Source organism: Muntiacus reevesi, chromosome 3, assembly GCF_963930625.1.
Source record: "Muntiacus reevesi chromosome 3, mMunRee1.1, whole genome shotgun sequence".
Lineage (NCBI taxonomy): Eukaryota > Metazoa > Chordata > Mammalia > Artiodactyla > Cervidae > Muntiacus > Muntiacus reevesi.
In genome coordinates this window covers 24,248,778-24,272,190 of record NC_089251.1, presented here as the reverse complement: position 1 = coordinate 24,272,190, position 23,413 = coordinate 24,248,778, and the positions used below count along the sequence as shown (strand labels likewise).

At 39.0% G+C, this 23,413-nt stretch overlaps 1 long non-coding RNA gene across 1 annotated transcript in view; it reads left to right on the top strand.

Annotated features, from left to right (window-relative positions):
• Positions 1-22,318, top strand: part of LOC136162732 (uncharacterized) — a 36,270-nt gene extending 13,952 nt beyond the window's left edge. Inside the window, exons 2-3 of the long non-coding RNA XR_010662168.1 lie at positions 21,413-21,513; positions 22,132-22,318. This is a non-coding gene — a long non-coding RNA (uncharacterized lncRNA). The remainder of the gene's footprint in view (positions 1-21,412; positions 21,514-22,131) is intronic.
• Positions 22,319-23,413: the final 1,095 nt, after the last annotated feature.

Genomic DNA, 23,413 nt, shown 5'->3' with positions numbered 1-23,413 from the left:
ATTAGCTTTGTTTGCAGTGGTGCATCCTAAGGCACACTTGACTTCATATTCCAGGATGTCTGACTCCAGATGAGTGATCATACCATTGTGGTTATCTGGATCATGAAGATCTTTTTTGTATAGTTCTGTGTAGTCTTGCCACCTCTTCTTAATATCTTCTGCTAGATCCATACCATTTCAGTGCTTTATTGTACCCATGTTTGCATGAAATGTTCCCTTGGTATCTCTAATTATCTTGAAGAGATCTCTAGTCTTCCCCATTCTATTGTTTTCCTCTATTTCTTTGCATTGATCACTGAGGAAAACTTTCTTATCTCTCTTTGCTATTCTTTGGAATTCTGCATTCAAGTAGGTATATCTTTCCTTTTCTCCTTTGTCTTTAGCTTCTCTTCTTTTTTCAGCTATTTGTAAGGCCTCCTCAGACAGCTATTTTGTCTTTTTGCATTTCTTTTTCTTGGGGATGATCTTGATCACTGCCTCTTGTACAATATCATGAACCTCTGTCCATAATTCTTCAGACATTCTATCAGATCTAATCCCTTGAATATATTTGTCACTTCCACCATATAAGCACCTTGGTATTTCACATTTGGGAAATTTTACTTAAAATATGTACTTTAAAACAACTCCAGTTATTCAGATCAATGAATGGGATTTTACGTTATTGTCTACTGATGCTAGTGAGGCTTAAGTGGAAGTTTAATCATCTCCTTCAGGTTGTATCAGTATTTTCACTTTCTAAGAGAGTGTGTTGCTGTGCTGAAGGTGGCATGAGGAAGGGTTTGGGGGAGTTCACATGAGAAATATGATTGGCTCATTGTTGCCAGTCTCTACTATTTAGAGATAAAAATCTGCAACTATTTATCTCCATGATATGGTTCAAGTAATAGAGAAGCTGAATTTATAAGCCTATCTTGACAAGAATGATTCTGTTTTTGGCATGTGTATTCAAAATGTATTAAGTATAATATTCTTAAGTTGGGAAAAGAGACCTGAGACTCACTACTCATGTAAATTCTCATTTCTGGAGGTATTTTTAGAGAATTAGAAAGCAGAAGACACATCCAATAAATTTTTTTTATTTTTTGAATGCTAAATGCAGGCTAAAAGACACTTGGAAGTATGTATTTCTCATTTTGTGGACTACTGAACTTCAGGAAACAATAGCAACTGTATTGGTGGGAATCTATAAAAATATTTGATTATCCATTCTTTGGGTATATGTTTGGGAAAATGACTGAATCTACTCTAAAAGCTTTTTGTTGGTGACCTATTTTGATTCATTAAATTATTTATGAAATCACAAACTTTTGGGTATTGTGAAGATTATTCAATAAATTATGTTAAAATAATTGGATTTAGAGGAAAATTCTATATAACCTGTCAAACTTAATAATTCACCAAAAATAAATTTTAGATGTGTAAGGTATTTAAGAAAAGTGAAATTATAAGCTATAAATCATATACTGTATATATAGCTAATTAATCTTGCAGAGCATGAAATTTTAAGGATATAAATAATAAGACCAAAGGCTGATTTATTTGATTATATTAAATTTAAAACTTTCATACATCAATAATATTTGTATCACATATGAGTTGGTGTTTTTTCTCTGTGAAACATTAACCAATAAGAAAAACACTAAAACTAAAAAAGTATGTAGAAAAAAATTTCTAAAAGGTGAAATACAAGTTGATAGTAAGCACAAATAAAACAAAATTATTAGTCATTACAGTTTATTTATTTACATCAAATTTAAATGAAATACTATTTTAAATTATTTAATAAAAGAAAGAAAAAGAGGTCAATGATTTAAAAAGTATAACAGGGGAAATAATGTATTTAATTGTTGTAGCTATAAATAGTATAAACTTTTAATGATAGTATATAGTAATGTGAATTTTCCTAAAACATTCATATTCAAAAGAAATATCCATATTTGTTTTATCTATAATCTTCATCTTAGGTATCATATTCAGAGTATTAATCAGAGATCCATAGAAAAATTAACCTATGTGGAAATTTAAAAAGATATTCTAAACAACACAGCAATTCTTCAATAACTGTGCAATAATATAATGGAATATTATGCAAATGTTACAAATATGTTTTCAAATAATGTTTACCACTAAAGGAATATTTTAATAATTTTTAAAAACTGAAGAGTAAGTAAGTACAATGTAATGTAGTACAAAAGTAGAATGTACAGTAAGTAGAAGTAAATTAGATTGCAGAATAGAAATTATATTTTTATAGTACAAAATTGGGAGAGAGATTAAAGAGACTGAATCAAAATACAGTAGAACTTCAGGACTGTATGCCTCTTTGTTATACAGGAAGGAATTATGATGTGAATGAAAAATTTAATGAGCTCAGTTCTGTAACTTTGGGCTTGAGATGTTATGTATGGAAACAACCTCTGGCAGACCTTGAGGTTTCTCTCTTTAGTTAAACATTGTGATAACTTTGAAATCAGTGTTTTGTGTGTTTTTGCATTTTAAACACTCATGTTTTCTGTGCTTAAATTGCAAAGCTATAGCTAAGTACAATTAGAGTGAAGACAGGAATAGTGTAGGAAATTTTAGAACCTGGTCAAGGATCTAATGTCAAGATATCATGGGCAGGTAGCTGAGGAAGAAGCCTCAGTTCAAGGACTCCACCCAGGCTATACACTGCTCAAATAGAAGCTGTAAGTCTGAGTAGGAAATGTGGGGAAAGTTAGTTTGGTGTCAGTCTGAGATGTAAGCCTGCAACACTGAAGTATGGGGTCAAATGTAAGGTCTAGGATAACCACTAATATGAGGTCCCTATGGGTAGTGACCTATTATTATAGTAGTCCTTATTTTTTTTTAAATGTTGTTGCCTACACCTGATGTACAGTAGAAATGCAGATGACTGGAAATAACTCCTGAATTGAGCATTCAGAAAATGAACAGATTTGTTTATGTTGTCATTTAAATTATCAGCCTAATGCTTTGTTAAATGTTTTTATTAAGGTTTCTTAACAAGCAGAATTCATTTAAGGAATTCAAGCTGTGATAAAGGCAATACTCAGAGGAATGCACTAAAATGCATTCATCCAGTTCACAGAAATATTCAAAACATTCAAACAGAGAAGGGAAAGGAAAATAGCAACAAACCTTCACAGTATAAGGAAGAAATTAATAGGAATAAGAGAAAAGTACCATTAACAATAGTATAAAAATTATGAACTATTTAGAACCGAGTTGAATTATGAATTCATCTACTTAAGCCATTCAAAAAGACAGGACACTGAAAGATGAACTCCCCAGGTCAGTAGGTGCCCAGTATGCTACTGGAGGTCAGTGGAGAAATAACTCCAGAAAGAATGAAGGGATGGAGCCAAAGCAAAAACAACACTCAGTTGTGGATGTGACTGGTATGGAAGTAAAGTCCAATGCTGTAAAGAACAATATTGCATAAGAATCTGGAATGTTAGGTCCATGAATCAAGGCAAATTGGAAGTGGTCAAACAGGAGATGGCAAGAGTGAATGTTGATATTTTAGGAATCAATGAACTAAAATGACTGGAATGGGTGAATTTAACTCAGATGACCATTTTATCTACTACAGTGGGCAAAAATACCTTAGAAGAAATGGAGTAGCCATCATAGTCAACAAAAGAGTCCAAAATGCAGTACTTGGATGCAGTCTCAAAAATGACAGAATGATCTCTGTCATTTCCAAGGCAAACCATTCACTATCATGGTAATCCAAGTCTATGTCCTGACTAGTAATGCCGAAGAAGCTGAAGTTGAACGGATCTATGAAGACTTACAAGACCTTTTAGACCAATACCCCCAAAAGATGTCCTTTTCATCATAGCGGAATGGAATGCAAAAGTATGAAGTCAAAAAACACCTGGAGTAACAGACAAATTTGGCCTCAAGAGTACAGAATGAAGCAGGGTAAAGGCTCATAGAGTTTTGTCAAGAGAATGCACTGGTCATAGCAAACACCCTCTTTCAACAACACAAGAGAAGACTCTACACATGGACATCACCAGATGGTCAACACCAAAATCAGATTGATTACATCCTTTGCAGCCAAAGATAGAGAAGCTCTATACAGTCAGCTAAAACAAGACTGTGGCTGACTGTGGCTCAGATCATGAACTCCTTATTGCCAAATTCAGATTGAAATTGAAGAAAGTAGGGAAAACCACTAGACCATTCAGGTATGACCTAAATCAAATCCCTTATGATTATACAGTGGAAGTGACAAATAGATTCAAGGGATTAGATTTGATAGACAGAGTGCCTGATGAACTATGGATCGAGGTTCATAGGGACATTGTCCAGGAGACAGGGATCAAGAACATTCCCAAGAAAAAGAAATGTGAAAAGACAAAATGGTTGTTTGAGGAGGCCTTATAAATAACTGCGAAAAGAAGTAAAAAGCAAAGGAGGAAAGGAAAGATATAGCTATTTGAATGTAGACTTCCAAAGAATAGCAAGGAGAGATAAGAAAGCATTCCTCAGTGATCAGTGAAAAGAACTAGAGGAAAATAATAGAATGGGAAAGACTAGAGATCACTTCAAGAAAATTAGAGATACCAAGGGAACATTTCATGCAAAAATGGGCTCAATAAAGGACAGAAATGATAGGGACCTAACAGAAGCAGAAGATATTAAGAAGTGGCGGCAAGAATACACAGAAGAACTGTACAAAAAGGATCTTCAAGACCCAGATAATCACGATGGTGTGATCACTCACCAAGATCCAGATATCCTGGAATGTGAAGTCAAGTGGGCCTTGGGAAGCATCACTATGAACAAAGCTAGAAGATGTGATGGAATTCCAGTTGAGCTATTTCAAATGCTAAAATGTGACGCTGTGAAAGTGCTGCACTCAATATGTTAGCAAATTTGGAAAACTTAGCAGTGGCCACAGTAGTGAAAAAGGTCAGTTTTCATTCTAATCCCAAAGAAAGGCAATGCCAAAAATGCTCAAACTACCAAACACTTGCACTCTAGCTCAAAACTGGAGAATGCTCAAAATTCTCCAAGCTAGGCTTCAACAGTATGTGAACCATGAGCTTCCAGATGTTCAAATTGGTTTTAGAAATGGCAGAGGAACCAGAGATCAAATTGCCAACATCCATTGGATCATCAAAAAAGCAAGAGAGTTCCAGAAAAACATCTACTTTTGCTTTATTGACTGTGTCAAAGCATTTGACTGTGTGGATCACAATAAACTGTGGAAAATTCTGAAAGACATGGGAATACCAGACCACCTCACCTGCCACTTAAGTAATCAGGAAGCAACAGTTAGAACTGGACATAGAAAAATAGACTGGTTCCAAATAGGAAAAGGATTATGTTGAGGCTGTATACTGTCACCCTGCTTATTTAAGTTATATGCAGAGTACATCCTGAGAATCTCTGGACTGGATGAAGCACAAGCTGGAATCAAGATTGCCGGAAGAAATATCAATAACCTCAGATATGCAAATGACACCACCCTTATGGCAGAAAGTGAGGAACTAAAGAGACTCTTGATGAAAGTGAAAGAGGAGAGTGAAAATGTTGGCTTAAAATTCAACATTCAGAAAACTAAGATCATGGCATCTGGTCCCATCACCTCATGACAAATAGATGGGGAAACAGTGACAGACTTTATTTTTGGGCTCCAAAATCACTGCAGATGGTGACTGCAGCCATGAAATTAAAAGATGCTTGCTCCGTGAAAGAAAAGTTATGACCAACCTAGACAGCATATTGAGAAGTGTGAGGCGAGCAGAAGTAACGCAGTTTAGATTAAAAGTAGGCCTTCCTACTTGGTAAGATTATCAGGCCACCTGGATACAACCAATTAGCTTTCTTTCGCTTAACACTGACCGCTGTTTGCCAATTAGGAAATTAGTAATGGGGCGGAAACCCCCAGGAATGTCCCGCCCACGTGAAAGTTTTGACCAATGAAATTGCTTTGCAAACTTGTAATCAATCCGCTTAAACCAACTTCAAACGGGGTGTGCTCACCCTATAAATTTGTGTAACTGCTTGGGCTTGGGGCTCTCTGACCTGTACCACTGCATTGGATGAGGCAGAGGGCCCTGGCTTGAGTCAGTAATAAACTTCCCCTTTTTGCCAGTTGCATTGTCTTGGAAGCCTTCTCGGACATCGGGCATAACAAGAAGCAGAGACAATACTTTGCCAACAAAGTTCCAAATAGTGAAAGCTATGGTTTTTCTAGTAGTCATGTACAGATGTGAGAGTTAGACTATAAAGAAAGCTGAGCGCTGAAGAATTGATGTTTTTGAACTGTGGTGTTGGAGAAGAGTCTTGAGAGTCCCTTGGACTGCAAGGAGATCAAACCAGTCAATCCTAAAGGAAATCAGTCCTGAATATTCATTGGAAGGACTGATGTTGAAGCTAAAACTCCAATACTTTGGCCACCTGATGGAAAGAACTGACTCATTTGAAAAGACCCTGATGCTGGGAAAGGTAGAAGGTGAGACAAGAAGGGGACGACAGAGGTTGATATGGTTGAAGGGCATCACCAACTCAATGGACGTGAGTTTGAGTAAACTCCAGAAGTTGGTGATGGTCAGGGAGGCCTGGCATGCTGTAATCCATGAGGTCACAAAGAGTTGGACACGACTGAGGACTGATCTGAACTGAACTGACTTAAGCCATTAAAACTTTTATAGAATGAAGCAATTTAATGCATGATCAACTTAAAAATATCAACAGCTGTCTTACATATCAGAGCTGTGAATAATCATCTACCTTACTAGATAGTACAGTCCTATATAAATTTATGCTAACAATAATATTTGAATCATTAGAACATAATAAATGATTCAGAGACAGAAACATGTAAATATGTCATGGTAGTATTTTATAGGAAAAATTCACATTTAAAATTAGTAGAAGAATTGTTATATATTGCATAAATACTGCTCAAAATTAAATGTCAAAACCAAAAAGTTTTGGTTTTAGAGATAGTGTATATTATTTTATAATTTTCTAGTTGGTTTATTCATCCTCCATTATTAAACTTTAACTTAACATAAACCTATTGACATAAACCTATTAGAAGATAATTTAATGCTAACTAATGATTTAAATGCTTATATTTTACCCTGTCATTTTTATTTTTAGAAATTTACTTTAAAAATGCTCAAATAAGCCCCTTGCATTAGGCTCTGTTCTAAGAGTTGATTGTAAAATAGTGAACAAAGCAAATATAATTCCTTGTCTAATCAACACTGCTTTCGTTGGGCAGACTGATAATTGAATAAGAAGCCAGAGAGCCAGAGTATATAATTACAAACCATGATAGAATCCCATGAAAGAGCATAATAATAAAGGAATCACACATACACATACATATACATGCACTAACACAGCACATACACAGAGAAAATGCAAACAATTTCAACTGTGAGATGTTTGTCAACATTATGCTCATATATAATAAGATAGACTTAGGTTAGTAACATGAACATTTCTCTGAATAATACTTTCAGTGAAAAAAGTTTCCAAATAGTGTATAGTCTGTTCCTAATTGTTTATGTCACGTGATTCTTAGCTGTTTCTGCAGCATACAATCATTTCAGTATCTTCTCTAAAGATTCTTAACTTATCCTTTAAACAAGTGTTTCAAACTGGACCAGAAACTTCACATACCATGATTAGTTTTTTGAACAGATTGCCCCATAATATTTATCACTGTGCTTTGAAACCAAATGGGAAATCAGTGATCTGATGAGAAAAATACAGTGGTAGACAATGAGTAGCACACAGCTAGGGGCTGCATATAGCAGTTATTTATATGGGAGGAATGATGAGATACAAAGGGTGAAAGGAAGAGTTCTCGTGCTGTCAGGACTTCCTTGTTGTTGTTCAGTCGCTCAGTCATGTTCAACTATTTGTGACCCCATGGACTGCAGGACATCTGACTTCCCTGTCCTTCAACATCTCCTGGAGTTTGAGCAAACTCATGTCCATTGAGTTGATGATACCATCCAGCCATCTAATCCTCTGTTGCCCCCTTCTCCTCCTGCCCTCAGTCTTTCCCAGAATCAGGATCTTTCCCAACGGGTTGGCTCTTCGCATCAGGTGCCCAAAGTATTGGAGCTTCAGCTTCAGCAATGAATATTCAGGATTGATTTCCTTTAGGATTGACTGATTTGATCTCTTTGCTGTCCAAGGGACTCTCAAGAGTTTTCTTCAGCACGGTGGTTCAAAAGAATAATTTCTTCGGTGCTCAGCCTCCTTTATGTCCTCCTTTATGTCCAACTCTCACATCTGTACATGACTACTGAAAAAAACCATAGTTTTGACTATATGTACCTTTGTTGACAAAGTGATGTCTCTACTTTTCAATATGCTGTCTAGGTTTGTCATAGCTTTTCTTCCAAGGATCAAGTGTCTTTTAATTTCATGGCTATAGTCACTCTGCAGTGATGTTGGAACCCAAGAAGATAAAGCCTGTCACTGTTTCCTTTTTTTTGTTTTTCCATCTATTTGCCATGAAGTGACAGGACCAGATGCCATGATCTTAGTTTTCTGAATGTTGGGTTTTAAGTCAGCTTTTACACTTTTCTCTTTCACTTTCATCAAGAGGCTCTTTAGTTCCTCTTTGCTGTATCCCATCACCATGGAATCCCAGTCTGTAACTGGAAATTAGGATTAACATGTACATCCCTTGGATGGGTGAGTGGGTGAGCATTTTCAATATACTTCTTAGCCTCCTAAATTAATTGTGGAGTATCTTGATGCTTTTTGCATTTTTATTCTGTGACAGAAATTGTATAAGATGGTTAATGTCTACTTCTGTAGTATTTAATAGAATTTATCATAAAGGTATCTATACCAATTTGCCTTTATTTTTAGAGAACTGTTTGGAATTACATAGTAAATTAATTTCTTTATTATTTATAGATCCATCTATTTTTCTGTATTTATTTTTGTGAATATTTTGAGGTATTACATTTTTCCACATGGGAATCTATGCAGTTCAATTTCATTTTCAAATTTTTGACTGCAAAATTGTTTAGAGTATCCCATTTTTTAAGTATATTTCTGAACCTTAATTTTGTCTCTTTTTATAAAACTATCTCTTATACTGAAAATTTTATTCTTAATAGCATTAAAACATTGTGTAATTTTCTGTATCTTGCAATATATATTGCTATTTCCTGGGCAACTTTTATCTACATGACATAAACTAGTTTTAATATTAAAAAATTCTGATTTTTTACTAACAGAAATACATTGTTGTTCAGTTGCTCAGTTGTGTCTGACTCTTTTCGACCCCAGGGACTGCAGAATGCCAGGCTTCTCTGTCCTTCACCATCTTTCCGAGTTTGCTCAAACCATGTCCAATGAGTCAGTGAAGCCATGTTTCAAAAGTGAAAAGAAACTAAAGAACCTCTTGATGAAGGTGAAAGAGGAGAATGAAAAAGCTGACTTAAAACTCAATGCTTAAAAAACTAAGATCATGACATCTGGTCCCATCATTTCATGGCAAATAGATGGGGAAACAATGGAAACAGAAATATAATTGCTGATTATTATTTAAGATTTTTAAGTTATCTTGCTCTGAAAATAATCCTACTGAGAATATAGAGTATAGATTTTTTTTCTCAAAATTTCCCAAAATGCTTATTTGTGAGTTTTGTTAGTAGTTTATATATGATTCTATTCTATTCTAAACATTCTACTTATGTTTAATTACATATTCTTTTCCATTTATTTTCATTTTTATGGCTTGCATTTTCTTATTTTTGACTAAATTTTATTTTCTGTAATATATAAAACATTGATATAGTTGAAAAAGCAAACTTTGCCTAGTATCTAGAAATTCCAGTCTATGGAATTCCATTAATTCCCAGAATGAAAGCTGATATAATGTGTGCTTACTCTTTTGCTATCAATGTTATAACTTCTTGACAAGAGTCGATTTTTTTTTCCTTTTCTTATAGCCTCATTCTTACTTTCACAAGAATATTTTTAATAGTACACTAGAAGTTTTACAGTTCTATTACAAGAGGCTTTCAGGATCTCTAAGCCATCAGATTGCCAGAATAGGATCTCTCAGGACTGTGTCTATTTCTAATCTCAGAATTTAGGACAAGCTTTCTGCTTCTTAGTTTCTTAATAAATGGCTATTGAATGAAGACATAAATTGTCCATTTCTAAGCTGTATATTTCTTATCACTAAAGAACAGGGTTTCTTAACGGTGATGTTACTGACATTTTGATTGGAATGATTCTTTGGTGTAAGTGCTGTCTTTTGCATTATACGATATTTGGCAGCATATCTGACCTCTGACTACTAGATGCCAATAGTCTCAGTCATGGCAATCAAATAATTCTCCGGACATTGTTAAATATCTCTTGAAGGAGAAATTATTCCCAGAAAAATTGATACTAGACTATGTAAGAATATGTTTTGTAATGTTGATAATGACAATATTTTTATACTTTGAACATCAGAGTTCTGGTCAACATGGTTGATGTTTATGATGAGAAAGAAATTACACGCGGTTAATTTTTTTTTTTTTCCGCGCGGTTGATTCTTGGCTTGATCAAATCTCTCCATGACACTTCATTGAAGAGTATCTATGCCAGAGAAAGGTATCCCTCTAAACCCCTTACAGGTGCTCAAAACAGGCCGATGGGCTTCAGGAAACATACTTTCTGCCACATGACTGTGATCAAAACCAATTAATTTAGAGAGCCTTCCTGCCCAGCAGCTTGTTGCCCTCTTCATTCTCTTCTGAGACAGTCACCATCGCACTTGCGCCTCCCAGCACAAGTCGACCACAGTACCGATTTCCTTAAGACACTTAGTGTCAGTTTTAAATAAGCAGCTGGACACAGTTATATGACAAGGATTTATTGGTTCTGGTGACAAAGGAAATGAAAACTCCTGCTGCAAAAAGTCTGATAAGCCCCATTTGTGAGGTTTGTACAGTCATTAATGCAGCTTTCATGTTTTGGCCAAAATATTCACTGTTTTCCTCCATCAGTGTATCACTGTTTCTACTGACTGATATTTTTAAACCCATCAATTATTTAAGAGTAAGGGAAGCATTATTAATGTGTCAGAAATAAACTCTTTTGGAGAAGGTATTCCTCTCAGAGGAGAGCTGGGGGCAAATACACACGAAGAGTCAGGAACCTGTGACTCTTATTAGATTGCTTAGCAAAGCATAGTTTTTGTTTTAGCCAGCCAGCATCAGTGGAGAGTAAATTTTGCACTTTGACATACCAAAGAGACACAGGGCATGTCTCACTAGTAGCTTGTCATTAGAATGGCAAAAGTAGGGCATTTTTGAGCATGAGACGGACATATGAGTTCATATGTTCATTACTAGGACACTAGTAATAAATGCACTGGATAGCAGGCAAACCAAGATGAACTGGCTCCAAATTTTATAATAAAATGGGGGATATAAGTCATCTAATTGACTGCAGTCCATGGGGTCGCCAAGTCGGACACGACTGAGCGACTTCACTTTCATTTTCAGTTTCATGCATTGGAGAAGGAAATGGCAACCCACTCCAGTGTTCTTGCCTGGAGAATCCCAGGGATGGGGGAGCCTGGTGGGCTGCCGTCTGTGGGGTCGCACAGAGTCGGACACGACTGAAGCGACTTAGCAGCTGCAGCAGCAGTAGCCTGCTTATTCCATAGCTCTTATTGACTTTCATCACAATACTCTTCCCCCGCCCTCTCCCCCCATGTTTTTCCACATCTTGAGTTTTATTCATCCCCTTTGTTCTGGAGTGTTAGTGATTATGGTTGCTGTCCTTAAAAAATCTGTGGTCCAGGATACTATGAATATAGTGATTTATAGGAGAAATGGGTGCTTGTCCATTTCCCTGGGCGTGCACTGAAGAATTGATGCTTTTGAACTGTGGTGCTGGAGAAGACTCTTGAGAGTCTCTTGGACAGCAAGGAGGTCAAACCAGTAAATCCTAAAGGAAATAAACCCTGAATAGTCATTGGAAGGACAGATGCTGAAGTTCCAGTATTTTGGCCACCTGATGCAAAGAGTTGACTCATTGGAAAAGACCCCGATGTTGGGAAAGATGGAGGGAAGAAGGAAAAGGGGACAACAGAGGATGAGATGGTTGGATGACATCACCGATTCAATGGACATGAGTTTGAGCAAACTTCAAGCAGTGAAGAACAGGGAATCCTGGCATGCTGCAGTCCATAGGGTCTCAAAGAGCTGGATATGACTTAGCAACTAAAAAACAATTCCCTCAGAATCCCCTTTGCTTAGATGGTTGATGTGGGCCCTTTGCAGCCTCTACCCTTGACCATCTCTTTTTATTAACTAGGATAGGTTTTTATGTTTCCAAGAAAAGTTGAGCTATCAATATTTATTAATTGTTGTAGATGAATTATTAATTCCCATGGAGCAATTGTGATTCATTTTAATGACAAACTCAACTGTAAAGAAAAACTGGATGATGTTAATATTCTCATTGCTGAGCAATAGGCTATTTTCTTTTGAGTCTCTGACTAAAAAATAAAATGACACTTGGAACAGTTTTTTTTTTTTTTTTCTTAGAGCTGATTAATGCCATGGCCAAGATTTATTTCTTGGCTGAAGCTTCAGGGCAGATGGATCAGGCAAAGACACAGGGAATATTAAGCTACTCGGCATCCTTTTATCAAACTCGTTGACATATTTTGTGACTCAGAGAATATCCTCTTAAGTTCACACTTGGGTATGACAGGTTGGAGTTGACTAAAATATAAGTTCGCAAGCTCTCTTGGTATAACAGATGAGTCTACAGACTGGCTATTAGTAGGTACAAACTAAAACAACGTTTCACCAAGGTGGAGAGCGTGTGCTCTGGCCCAAATTGAGTGTGTGCGTGCTAAGTCGCTTCAGTCGTGTCTGACTCTTTGTGACCCTGTGGACTATAGCCCCCCAAGCTCCTCTGTCCATGGGATTCTCCAGGCAAGAATATAGAAGAGGGTTGCTATGCCTTCCTCCAGAAGATCCTCCCAGCCCAGGGATTGAATTCGAATCTCTTATGTCTCCTGCATTGGCAGACGGGTTCTTTACCGTTAGATGTCTGTGCTTAATTACTGATCCATTGTTCCAGCTACATAACCATAAAAAAAGTTATAAAAGTTATTTTTGCTGCCTCACCTGTAGCAGGGAGTTGATGATAGCATTTATTGAACAGGGTTTTATCAGGCTGTTCTGAGAGTTAAATTAGGTAAATTAGTGACTGCATAGGAAATGCTTAGAATTGTTTACTTAGAATAAACACTCGATCAGGGTTAGTTGTTATTAAATACCTAGTCTTGTCAAAGTTGTTCCGTCATCCTTTGCCACAGGCCTCTCTTGATTACTTTCTTTCATATCCTTTATTTTTCTCTGGTGCCATGGAAGGATTGGATGTTTAGAAGCTGACAACCCTGGCTCCAAATCCTGACAGTTATACTTGCTAACAAAGTGACTGGGGCAAGATACATAACTGCTTAAACCTTTGTTCCAAGTCTATAAAAACCAATCTTTGCCTTAAAGCAGAAGATCTCAAGCTGGATGGACCCTCAGCTCAGGCCACAGCCCATCTCATTGTAATGACTGACTGCTTCTCAGCTTTCAGACTTACATAGCTCTTCCTTGGAGAAGTTTTCTCTGCCACTCTGCCTATTTCCTATTACTGAATTGGTTTTATTACCATCAGAAGATGCATTACAACCTGTAATTGTAGCATTGTTTGTTTCCTTATACTCCATATCCTATCAGAATATAAGGGCTCTAAGTGAAGAAACATTGTGCAGGATCTAGCATGTTATCTGGCAAACAGTAGGTACAGTAAGTAAATATTAGTTGCATGAGTGACTTTTTCATTTTTTGCCTTTTTAACAAGTTTTTGATTCGAAGATAATTGCTTTACAATATTGTGTTGGTTTCTGCCATATATCAACATGAATCAGCCATAGGTGTACATGTGTCTCCTCCCAGGTGAATCTCCCTTCTACCACCCCTACCACCCCATCCCACCATTCTAGGTTTTCACAGAGCACCTGATTCAAGCTACTTGCTTCATACAGCCATCTATTTACATATGGTAATTTATACATTCCCACGCTGCCCTCTCAACTCATCCCACCCTCTCCTTCCCCCCAATGGAACAGGGTCCACACGTCTGTTCTCTATGACTGCATCTCCATTGCTGCCCTGAAAATAGGCTCATCAGTACCATCATGCTAGATCCAATTATATGCATTAATATATGTTTTTCTTTCTCTTTATGACTTACTTCACTCTGTATAATCAGCTTCTAGGTTCATCCACTTCATTAGGATTGACTCAAACATGCTTTTTTATGGCTGAGTAATATTCCATTGTATATATGTACTGCAACTTTTTTATCCAATTAATGACTTTTCTTAAGTGTCAATAAAAAGATAAATAACTGAGGAAAATACCAACCCCCTTAACAATAATAAGGCTTAACTTGTGTGGCAGCCACACAGAAGTGGGGCAAATTCACAGGTACCTTGCCGGGGTTCCTCTCTTCCTTGCAGGGTCTTTGCCAGCTCACACACAGCTGGGGTCCCCTTGCTTCCTGCTTCTGGATGTTGTGGAATTTTTCCTTAGCCAGGATAAAAGGCTCAGGTTAAAATCTTCTGATTTCTCTGTCACCTTACTCTGCATTGGTTTCTGAACATCACACACATTTGTATGAACATTGCTGATCAACAAAGAATAGAACCTCCCATTTTCCAGAGCATCTTATTTTCCCTTCAGTGCTGGATATTCTTATTTTTCAAGACTCTACTCCCTCATCATATCAATCATGTTACAGTGAATTAAGATCCTGCATTTAATACAATACTCTTACTGTAAGATATATTAGAAGTTTTTATGATTTGCTCTCGGAACGTTTGGCTGTGACTAACATTTCATTTTGATTAGCTTCTGAAAGAAAGAGAGACATGAGATCTATCAATATAAACAGACAGTTTTACAGTTATGAAGGAGGCAGAGTGAATAAATAATTACACAAGTACTCATTAAATCAGTGCTTTTAGAGTTACTGTTTTTGGATTTTACTTCAGAAATAAGTTTGGTAGGACATTTACCTTTAATTCTTAAAAGCCTATGGCTTTATTGTTTAGAGTTTCTAGATTTATTAAATGGTGTTGTTCAGTCACTAAGTTGAGTCTGAATCTTTGCATCTCCATGAACTGCAGCATGCCAGGCTTCCATGTTGTTGGAAGGCAGTGTATTGTGTCACTTAAAGAAATGAACTGCTTTATGAAGTAACAAGCTAGGCATTGCTAAGATTTGTGCTGGCTTTATGGAATGTTATTACCTCCTTGGATTTAGTGAACCACACAGTACATTGCCAGCTTTAACAATCCTGACCTGGAAAATATCCCAAAATACCCATTCTCCAAACTAAGAAAATATATATATTTGGCTGATATGTTGAGCTATGATGATAGTTTGACACGATTTTGACAACTGAGTCGGTTGATCTTTCTGGTTTACACTGCAAAGGTCCACTTCAGCTAAGCAAGGACCCTAATGTCTGTGCAGGAATTGCAAGTGGTTTTGAGTGTGAAAACACACACACACACATACAAACACACACAATTGAGGCCCAAATTGAATTCTGCCCAAAAATCTGATGCAGTTTCATGGTCAAAATACATTCTGTCAAAACTGTTAAGGATTCATTTTCTCCCCAAAATGAAACTGTTGGGCTAATAAAGTCCTTTTTGCTTAATATTATATTTAATGAGAGGGAATGAGTTTAAAGAAATTTCTGGCGATTCTAAGGGAAACATGTGCCAGTCATTGGGAAACACACTGTGGGTGGCTGAGGAGAATTAGATGCACTAGCCCTGTATCTTCTGAGGCACTGTGATTGCTGGTAAAGTGTTGGTCACTCAGTCATGTCTGACTCTTTGTGACCCCATGGACTGTAGCCTGCCTGGCTTCTCTGTCCGTGGAATTCTCCAGGCAAGAATACTGGAGTGGGTAACCTCCCTTCTCCAAAAGATCTTCCCAGCTCAGGGATCGAACCCAGGTCTCCTGTACTCCAGGCAGATTCTTTACCATCTGAACCACCAGGGATTGTTGGTCAAAAACCTGCTAAGTGCAAAATGAGACGTGGTCCTCTGGAAGTAGGGAATGGAGTAAATGAAAGCTGGGGAGGACTCTTCCTCTCTCTCATGCCTGCACCTCTTTTCTCTCCCTGCTGATTGGCTTTCCCTGTGACTCAGAAGAGCTGGCAGGAGGTGCCCGCCCCACAACTTTGAGGTTTACAGCTTCTCTATTCCAGATACCAGACCACACTGAGATTGAAATCTCTAGCCATAACTTCAAATTCCTAAAAAATGGACTGGGATCTACCCAGGTTGTGTTAGCTGTCTACCCTCAGCCCAGGACAAGGATCTTCCATGTAACCTGACTGCAAGCAGCCCACTTACATGACTTGGGTAGACAGTTCCAAGGAAATACTGTGTCTTTGGCTTACAGCCTAGGACAACTCCTTAAAAGATGTCCACTACTCTATCCATTTTAAGTTGCTATAAAAATAATTGAGATAGGAAATTTACATTCTAAAAAAGAAATTTCATTATATATTAATCTTGTGCAGAAACACAGGTAATGAAAGCAAAAGATAATGAAAACTCTCTGCATTTTGCCTCAACAGAAAATACAATTAAGCTACTTCCCAAAATAATAAACATAGTCTGTCTTTATCTAATGCCTACCATTTGCATGCCTTCAAGCATTCTCATGATTAACTACGAAGTCAATGTGGGTGGACTTATTAATATTTTGCCACAGATAAGTCTGTGAAGCTGGAATGATGCCCTGGAGAGACTTTCAGACAGAGGTGGCTATACGACTGCCCTAAACAATCACCTCTGATACATGGGACACACTCAGAACTCCCAAAGAGAAAGGGTGCAAACACAAAAGTGCTGACCAAATTAATATTGGATGAAATTGTTTCTTAGTCTTTGGAGTTTAGATGAGGGGAAAGAATCTCAGTAAACTTGTCCCAGTGTGCTAAGTCCTGTAGCCACTTGTTAACTCACCCCCCTCCCTTATTTGCTCCGTAGGGCCTTCCCAGGGGGCCAGGTGGCACTAGTCATAAAGAACTCACCAGCCAATGCAGGATACTAAGAGACTTGGGTTAGATCCCTGGGTTGGGAAGATCTCCACTGGAGGAGGGCATGGCAACCCACTCCAGTATTCTTGCCTGGAGAATCCCATGGACAGAAGAGCCTAGCGGGTGATGGTTCATAGGGATGCAAAGAGTTGGGCACAACTGAAGTGATTTAGCATGCAAGCTTCAAATATTTCTAAAATCCCTGGCTGCTTCTTCATCTAAATAGACCTTGTCATATCGTGGCAGATTTACTGAAAAACTAGTTTTTATAAATTATTCATTCTTTAATGAGCAAACATTCATAAAGTCCATTCAGTTTTGGTTACCCCAGGAATGAGGAAATAGAGAAGACATACTTCCTGCTCAGGAGAGGCTCTACTGGACTATTTTCTGATTTAATTTGAACCAATTCTTATCATTGTTATTGTCACTGATTTCTTGCTAAGCAAAGAGTTTTCAAGAGAGCTACAGGCTAAGGCTCAACCTGACTGGAAGCTGCTTTGGTTCAGTTCAGTCGCTCAGTTGTGTCCAACTCTTTGTGACCACATGGATTGCAGCATGCCAGGCCTCCCTGTCCATCACCAACTCCTGGAGTTTATTCAAACTCATGTCCTTTGAGTCGGAGATGCCATCCAACCATCTCATCCTCTGTCGTCCCCTTCTCCTACTGCCTTCGATCTTTCCCAGCATCAGGGTCTTTTCCAATGAGTCAGTTGTTCATATCAGGTGGACAAAGTATTGAAGCTTCAGCTTCAGCATCAGTCCTTCCAATGAATATTCAGGACTGGTTTGGACCACAGCCTTACAATAGCTTTGATTAGTCAGAATCATTTTTATTAAAGGTCAGTAGTCCTTATCATTTAAATATGGGTCTTGTGTCTGCCAGTTTCTTGTTGTGTGTGTGTGTGCATGTGCATGCACATGATTGCTTTGGGTTGACATTAGGGCATAAAGTTTTTATTTCTCCCAAGTATCTGAAATGTTTGTTTTACTTACTCTCACTAACCTGCTCTTCTTGATCAGGGCTCCTTACGTACAATCAAATAAAAATAATTTCTAGAGCTTTGTGATATTTTGTGACACTTTAAAAGGTCAGTCTTTCCAGGTGGCACTAGTGGTAAAGAATCTGTCTGCCAGTGCAGGAGACCTAAGAGATGTGGGTTCGATCCCTGGGTCAGGATGAATCCCTGGAGTAGGAAATGGCAACCCACTTCAGTATTCTTGCCTATAAAATTCCATGGACAGAGGAGCCAGTGGGGTACTGTCCATGTGGCAGCGAAGAGTCAGATATGAATGGGTGACTGAGCGCTCATGCACACACGCACGCATGCACACACACACACACACACACACACACACACACACTTTAAAAGATCAGGATATAATGGAAGACTTTTATTTGATGGTCAGTTTGTGACTAATTTAGAAAATAGAAGAAATTGGACTGAACATCCCTCCGCCTTATGTCTCCCACTCTGTTACACTCATCTACAAGTACATACAGTCATCCTGCTCTTGCTTTTCTCCGTGATGAGAAGCCCCCTGCCCGTGTCCTGGGTGTGCTCCTGTAGGACTTGGCTCTGTCTAAAACCTCACCTGATAAAACACACAAATAGGACAATATGCACATCTGATAACAGACACAAGTCTCTTTCATCTTATAAGAAAAGAAAGGTTCACCCATCTCTTCTGCCGTTCACTATCTGCACCAGTCACAGCAGTGTCTTTTCTCTTGCCCCTGGGTGTCTGCTCCCTTCCTGTTCAAGCCTCGGTCCACTTTAAGGCACTTCTCACATCCTCATCACCTGACTGAAACTGCCCTATAGCCTCAGAGTTGCCATGAGAGATGCTTCCATCTCTAACCTTCTTGTCCTTGCTTCTGTTCTTGATACTTTTGACCACTCTCACAATTCCAAACCTAACTCCTCCTGACTTTGGGGGCACCATCCACTTTCGGTTCCACCCTGTTTTTTTTTTTTTTCCAACAGTGATGTCCTGCGTGTGACTTCCTCCTCACCCGGCTTTCTCACTATGCCATCATTGGCGTAATCTCAGTCTAATCTCTGTCTTCTGTCACATTTCTCTTCTGGTGCACCAGCCACATGTGTACAACTCTGGATATCTGCACTTCCTCACCTGGATACCCCATGAGTCTCAAATCAACACGTCCATTTGGTCTTATCTACTCACACACCAATCTGCCCACATGTGCTCATCTACCTATGACCCCTACTGGAGTGAACAAAACTACTTTAAATGTAGTTTTTCAGTCCAGAAACTTTAGTCACTCACTTCTTTCTTCATGCTTACCCCAAACATTGGTTCAGTTCAGTTCAGTTCAGTCACACAGTCATGTCCAACTCTTTGCAAGCCCATGGACCGCAACACACCAGGCCTCCCTGTCCATCACCAACTCCCGGAGTTTACTCAAACTCATGTCCATTGAGTCAGTGATGCCATCCAACCATCTCATCCTCTGTTGTCCCCTTCTCCTCCTGCCTTCAATCTTTCCCAGCATCAGGGTCTTTTCCAATGAGTCAGTTCTTTGCATCAGGTGGCCAAAGTATTGGAGTTTCAGCTTCAGCATTATTCCTTCCAATGAATATTCAGGACTGATTTCCTTTAGACATTTACTGAGCAACGACTCCATGGCAGGCACCATACTAGACACTGAAAACAGTGGTTTGATCTCCTTGCGGTCCAAGGGACTCTCAAGAGTCTTCTCCAACACCAGTTAAAAAACATCAATTCTTTGACGCTCAGCTTAGTCCAAATCTCACATCCATACATGACTACTGGAAAAACCGTATCTTTGACTAGACAGACCTTTATTGGCAAAGTAATGTCTCTGCTTTTTAACATTGGGTCAGACAATGGAATTTACCCTTCAGAGACCCTGTGACTTATATAGCTCTCAATTGTACCTTGGCTGGATTATAAAAGTCACAGTAAGCAGTCTCATTTCATTGACTCCAGTCTTTACCCTCATATCCATCCAATTTCACTGAAGCCCAGGTAATCTTCCAGAAACACAAATGTGGTGATGTCGGTTCCCTGCTTAAAATTCTTTGAAAGCCCTCAATCCTGCAGAGTGAAGTCTGTGCTCTTTAGCATGGTTCGCACGGACTTAATCTTTTTGCTTATGTCTCCCACTTCACTTCCTATCAGCTCCTGACTCTTAGCTTCTCAGCTGCATGCTCTGTGGCTTGAGAAAAGCCAAATATTTTTTTAAAACTTATCTCCATCATTTCAATCCATAAGAGCTTCATTTCCTCTTACAGATTTGCCAAAAGCAAAATAGCAAGTCTGATCCCTAGTAATATAATCAGCCAATCATTTGCCTCAGTATGAGAATGTCTCCGTTTCTGATGTCCCTGGTTATTTCAGCTTCTCTATTCTTGCCCCCATCGCCCGGAAGAGAGTCATTCAGAGATTGGAGCACTGACAGTGATGAAACAGGTAGGTTCTAGACTTGGAACCTAGCAGACCCACTCATGCATTCTTTTGTCTGATCCTGTTGTGTTGTTCTGTGGAACCTGAAGATTGGTTTCCTGGCTACTTGGTAATCAATCAGTCCAAGCTCACAGTGGTTACTCATTGATTAGCACAAGTATGTGTTAAGGTTTCAAAACAATGTTATTTTGCTTTTGCTAATCCCATGCATAGAATTTTCTCCCAATTCCATGTTCTGTTTCCCCGGTTCAACGCCTGGTGAACTCACTTGCTTCCAGACGCAGCTCACATGCCTTCTCCTTGGTTCCCCCTCCCTCACACTCCCTCTTCTCAATGACAGTTAATTACTTGCTCAAAACTCACACAGTACCATGCACATCCCTCTTGCATTGCAGGTTAAAACAGGGTGTGCTGAAGACCACACTGGGTTTCTGTTTCTCTCTCTGCACTTGAATGAATTCTTTATCATCAGTCTCTGAGTTTCCATCATCACTGTTTTCAGTGTCTAGTGTGGTGCCTGCCATGGAGTTGTTGCTCAGTAAATGTCCATCAGAAAAAATTAAGGGACCTATATTAAGGGACCCTGGTGGCTCAGACAGTAAAGTGTCTGCCTACAATGTGGGAGACCTGGGTTTGATCCCTGGGTTGGGAAGATCTCCTGGAGAAGGAAATGGCAACCCACTCCAGTACTCTTGCCTGGAAAATTCCATGAACGGAGGAGCCTGGTAGGCTACAGTCCATGGGGTCACAAAGAGTTGGACATGACTGAGCGACTTCAATGTCAATGTCATGTATTGTCTAACTTCATTTACAGAGACATTTCAAATAGAATACAAGGCATCGGAATGGAACAGAACCTTTGAAATCACTCGAGAGCTGTGTTAAATGTTTCTTAATGAAAACCCTTAAACAAAGGTATGTGGATGAATGAAAGGAATATCTGGAAGATTCCACTGGAGCTATTTTGGTTTCCCAGGGTTGGCTGATCCCTGTAATGCCATTGTAGATTTGATAATGAGCCCTAAGTTGAACAGATTTGCTCTTTCTTTAAGCCCTTTGTACTAGGCTGCCTTGGTCTCTTTAAGGAGAACTCTTAGGCTTGAGTGACAAGTATTTCCCCAGGCCACGGCAATGTGGGACTTTATTCAGTTTGTCTCCTCCCCCTCATGCTCCAAGTTGATTGATTTACTGGCACTATGGTTCTGTCAAAATCTCTCCCATAGATTCAGATGCAAGATGGTCTTAGGCAAGGCACTGCCCACTCTCTCCACGTGGCAGAAGTCTCCCTGAACCGCTCCCATGCCCCAGGGCAAGGAGGTGATGGCTGACAACTCTGAGCAGGGCAGTCCCCAGCACCATGCGACTGCGGGACACGCCCCTCTCTTTAGTCCCCCCAACACACCTGCTCTTTCAGGATTTACTTTCTAGCAGTTAACGTTGGGGTTGGCTCTTTTACTAGTTTCAGTAGTTTGGGGGCTGGACTCAGTTAGGGCTACTGAGAATTCTTATCTCTCTTCTTTCCCACTTGGACAGCTATTTCCTACTTTTTATTGAAGATGAGATGTTCGGATGGCATCACCGACTCAATGGACATGAGTTTGAGTAAACTCCGGGAGTTGGTGATGGACAGGGAGGCCTGGTATGCTGCAGTCCATTGGGTCCAAAAGAGTCAGACACGACTGAGTGTCTGAACTGAACTGAACTGATAAACATTTCACTAGATTTTTATATTCAAGAGTCAAACAAGGTGTGTTTGTGTTTAAGCATCAGTATCCAAAGCAGAGACTTGCGTTCCCTTCTTCCCCTTCACTCAAGGCAGTGGCAGACCTTCCCACAAAGTTCCCCAGCCAGCCCCCTCCCTCCCTCCCTCCCTCTCATAACCCTGTTTCTAATTCCCTCTTCAGGTTCAACCAGTGAATGATCTCAAATTTTTGTGCTTCACTTTGGGATCCACAAAATGTTGGAATTTTTCAAAGGGGCTTTTTCTTTAAATTAATTAATTTATTTTAATTGGAGGCTAATTACTTTTCAATATTGTTGTGGTTTTTGCCATACATTGACATGAATCAATAATGGGTGTACATGTGTCCCCCATCCTGGGGCCTCAAAAGCCTCCCCGCCCTCATCTAGTTCAGGCCCCAACACGCTTTGTTACCTCATTTGCACTGCTGTCTGGAACATGACACAAAACTGCTTTCATCCTGCAGAGAGTGTGCATATTTTGAGAAAATTACTCAGCACTTAAATGTCAAGATAATCGAGCCCACAATCCCACAAATAATTACATAAAGGACAGAAATGAGGCATCACCACTGCCCATGCTGCACGGGACCTTCGGGTCCAGCCCACACCTTTCCCAGGTGGAGAGAGGAGAGGAGAGGATGAGAGCTGGACCACATGACTCCACATGGCAACTCCTGCTGACCTCTCCTGAAGTCATATCCAAGGCCAGTAAGCACTTGGACATGGCACCCTCTTAAAACCCTCAATTTCAACTTTTTGTATTTCCAAAATTATCTTACATCTCCCTCATGCTGAGATAAAAGAAGAAAGGAAATGGATGGTGAGTCTTGAGGAAATATTGTAATGCTCTTTGAGTCCTGACAAGGTAGACATCCCGATAGTGTCACCAGTGGGAAGTAACAAAAGACCGTGCAGTTGTGTGTTTGCTTGTTTTTTTTAAACTTTTTTTAATAATTAAATTTCCTTATTTTTGATTGAAGGATAATCATTTTACAATATTGTCTTGATTTCTGCCAAACAACAATATGAATCAGCCATAGGTATACCTATGTCCCCTCCTTCTTGAACCTCT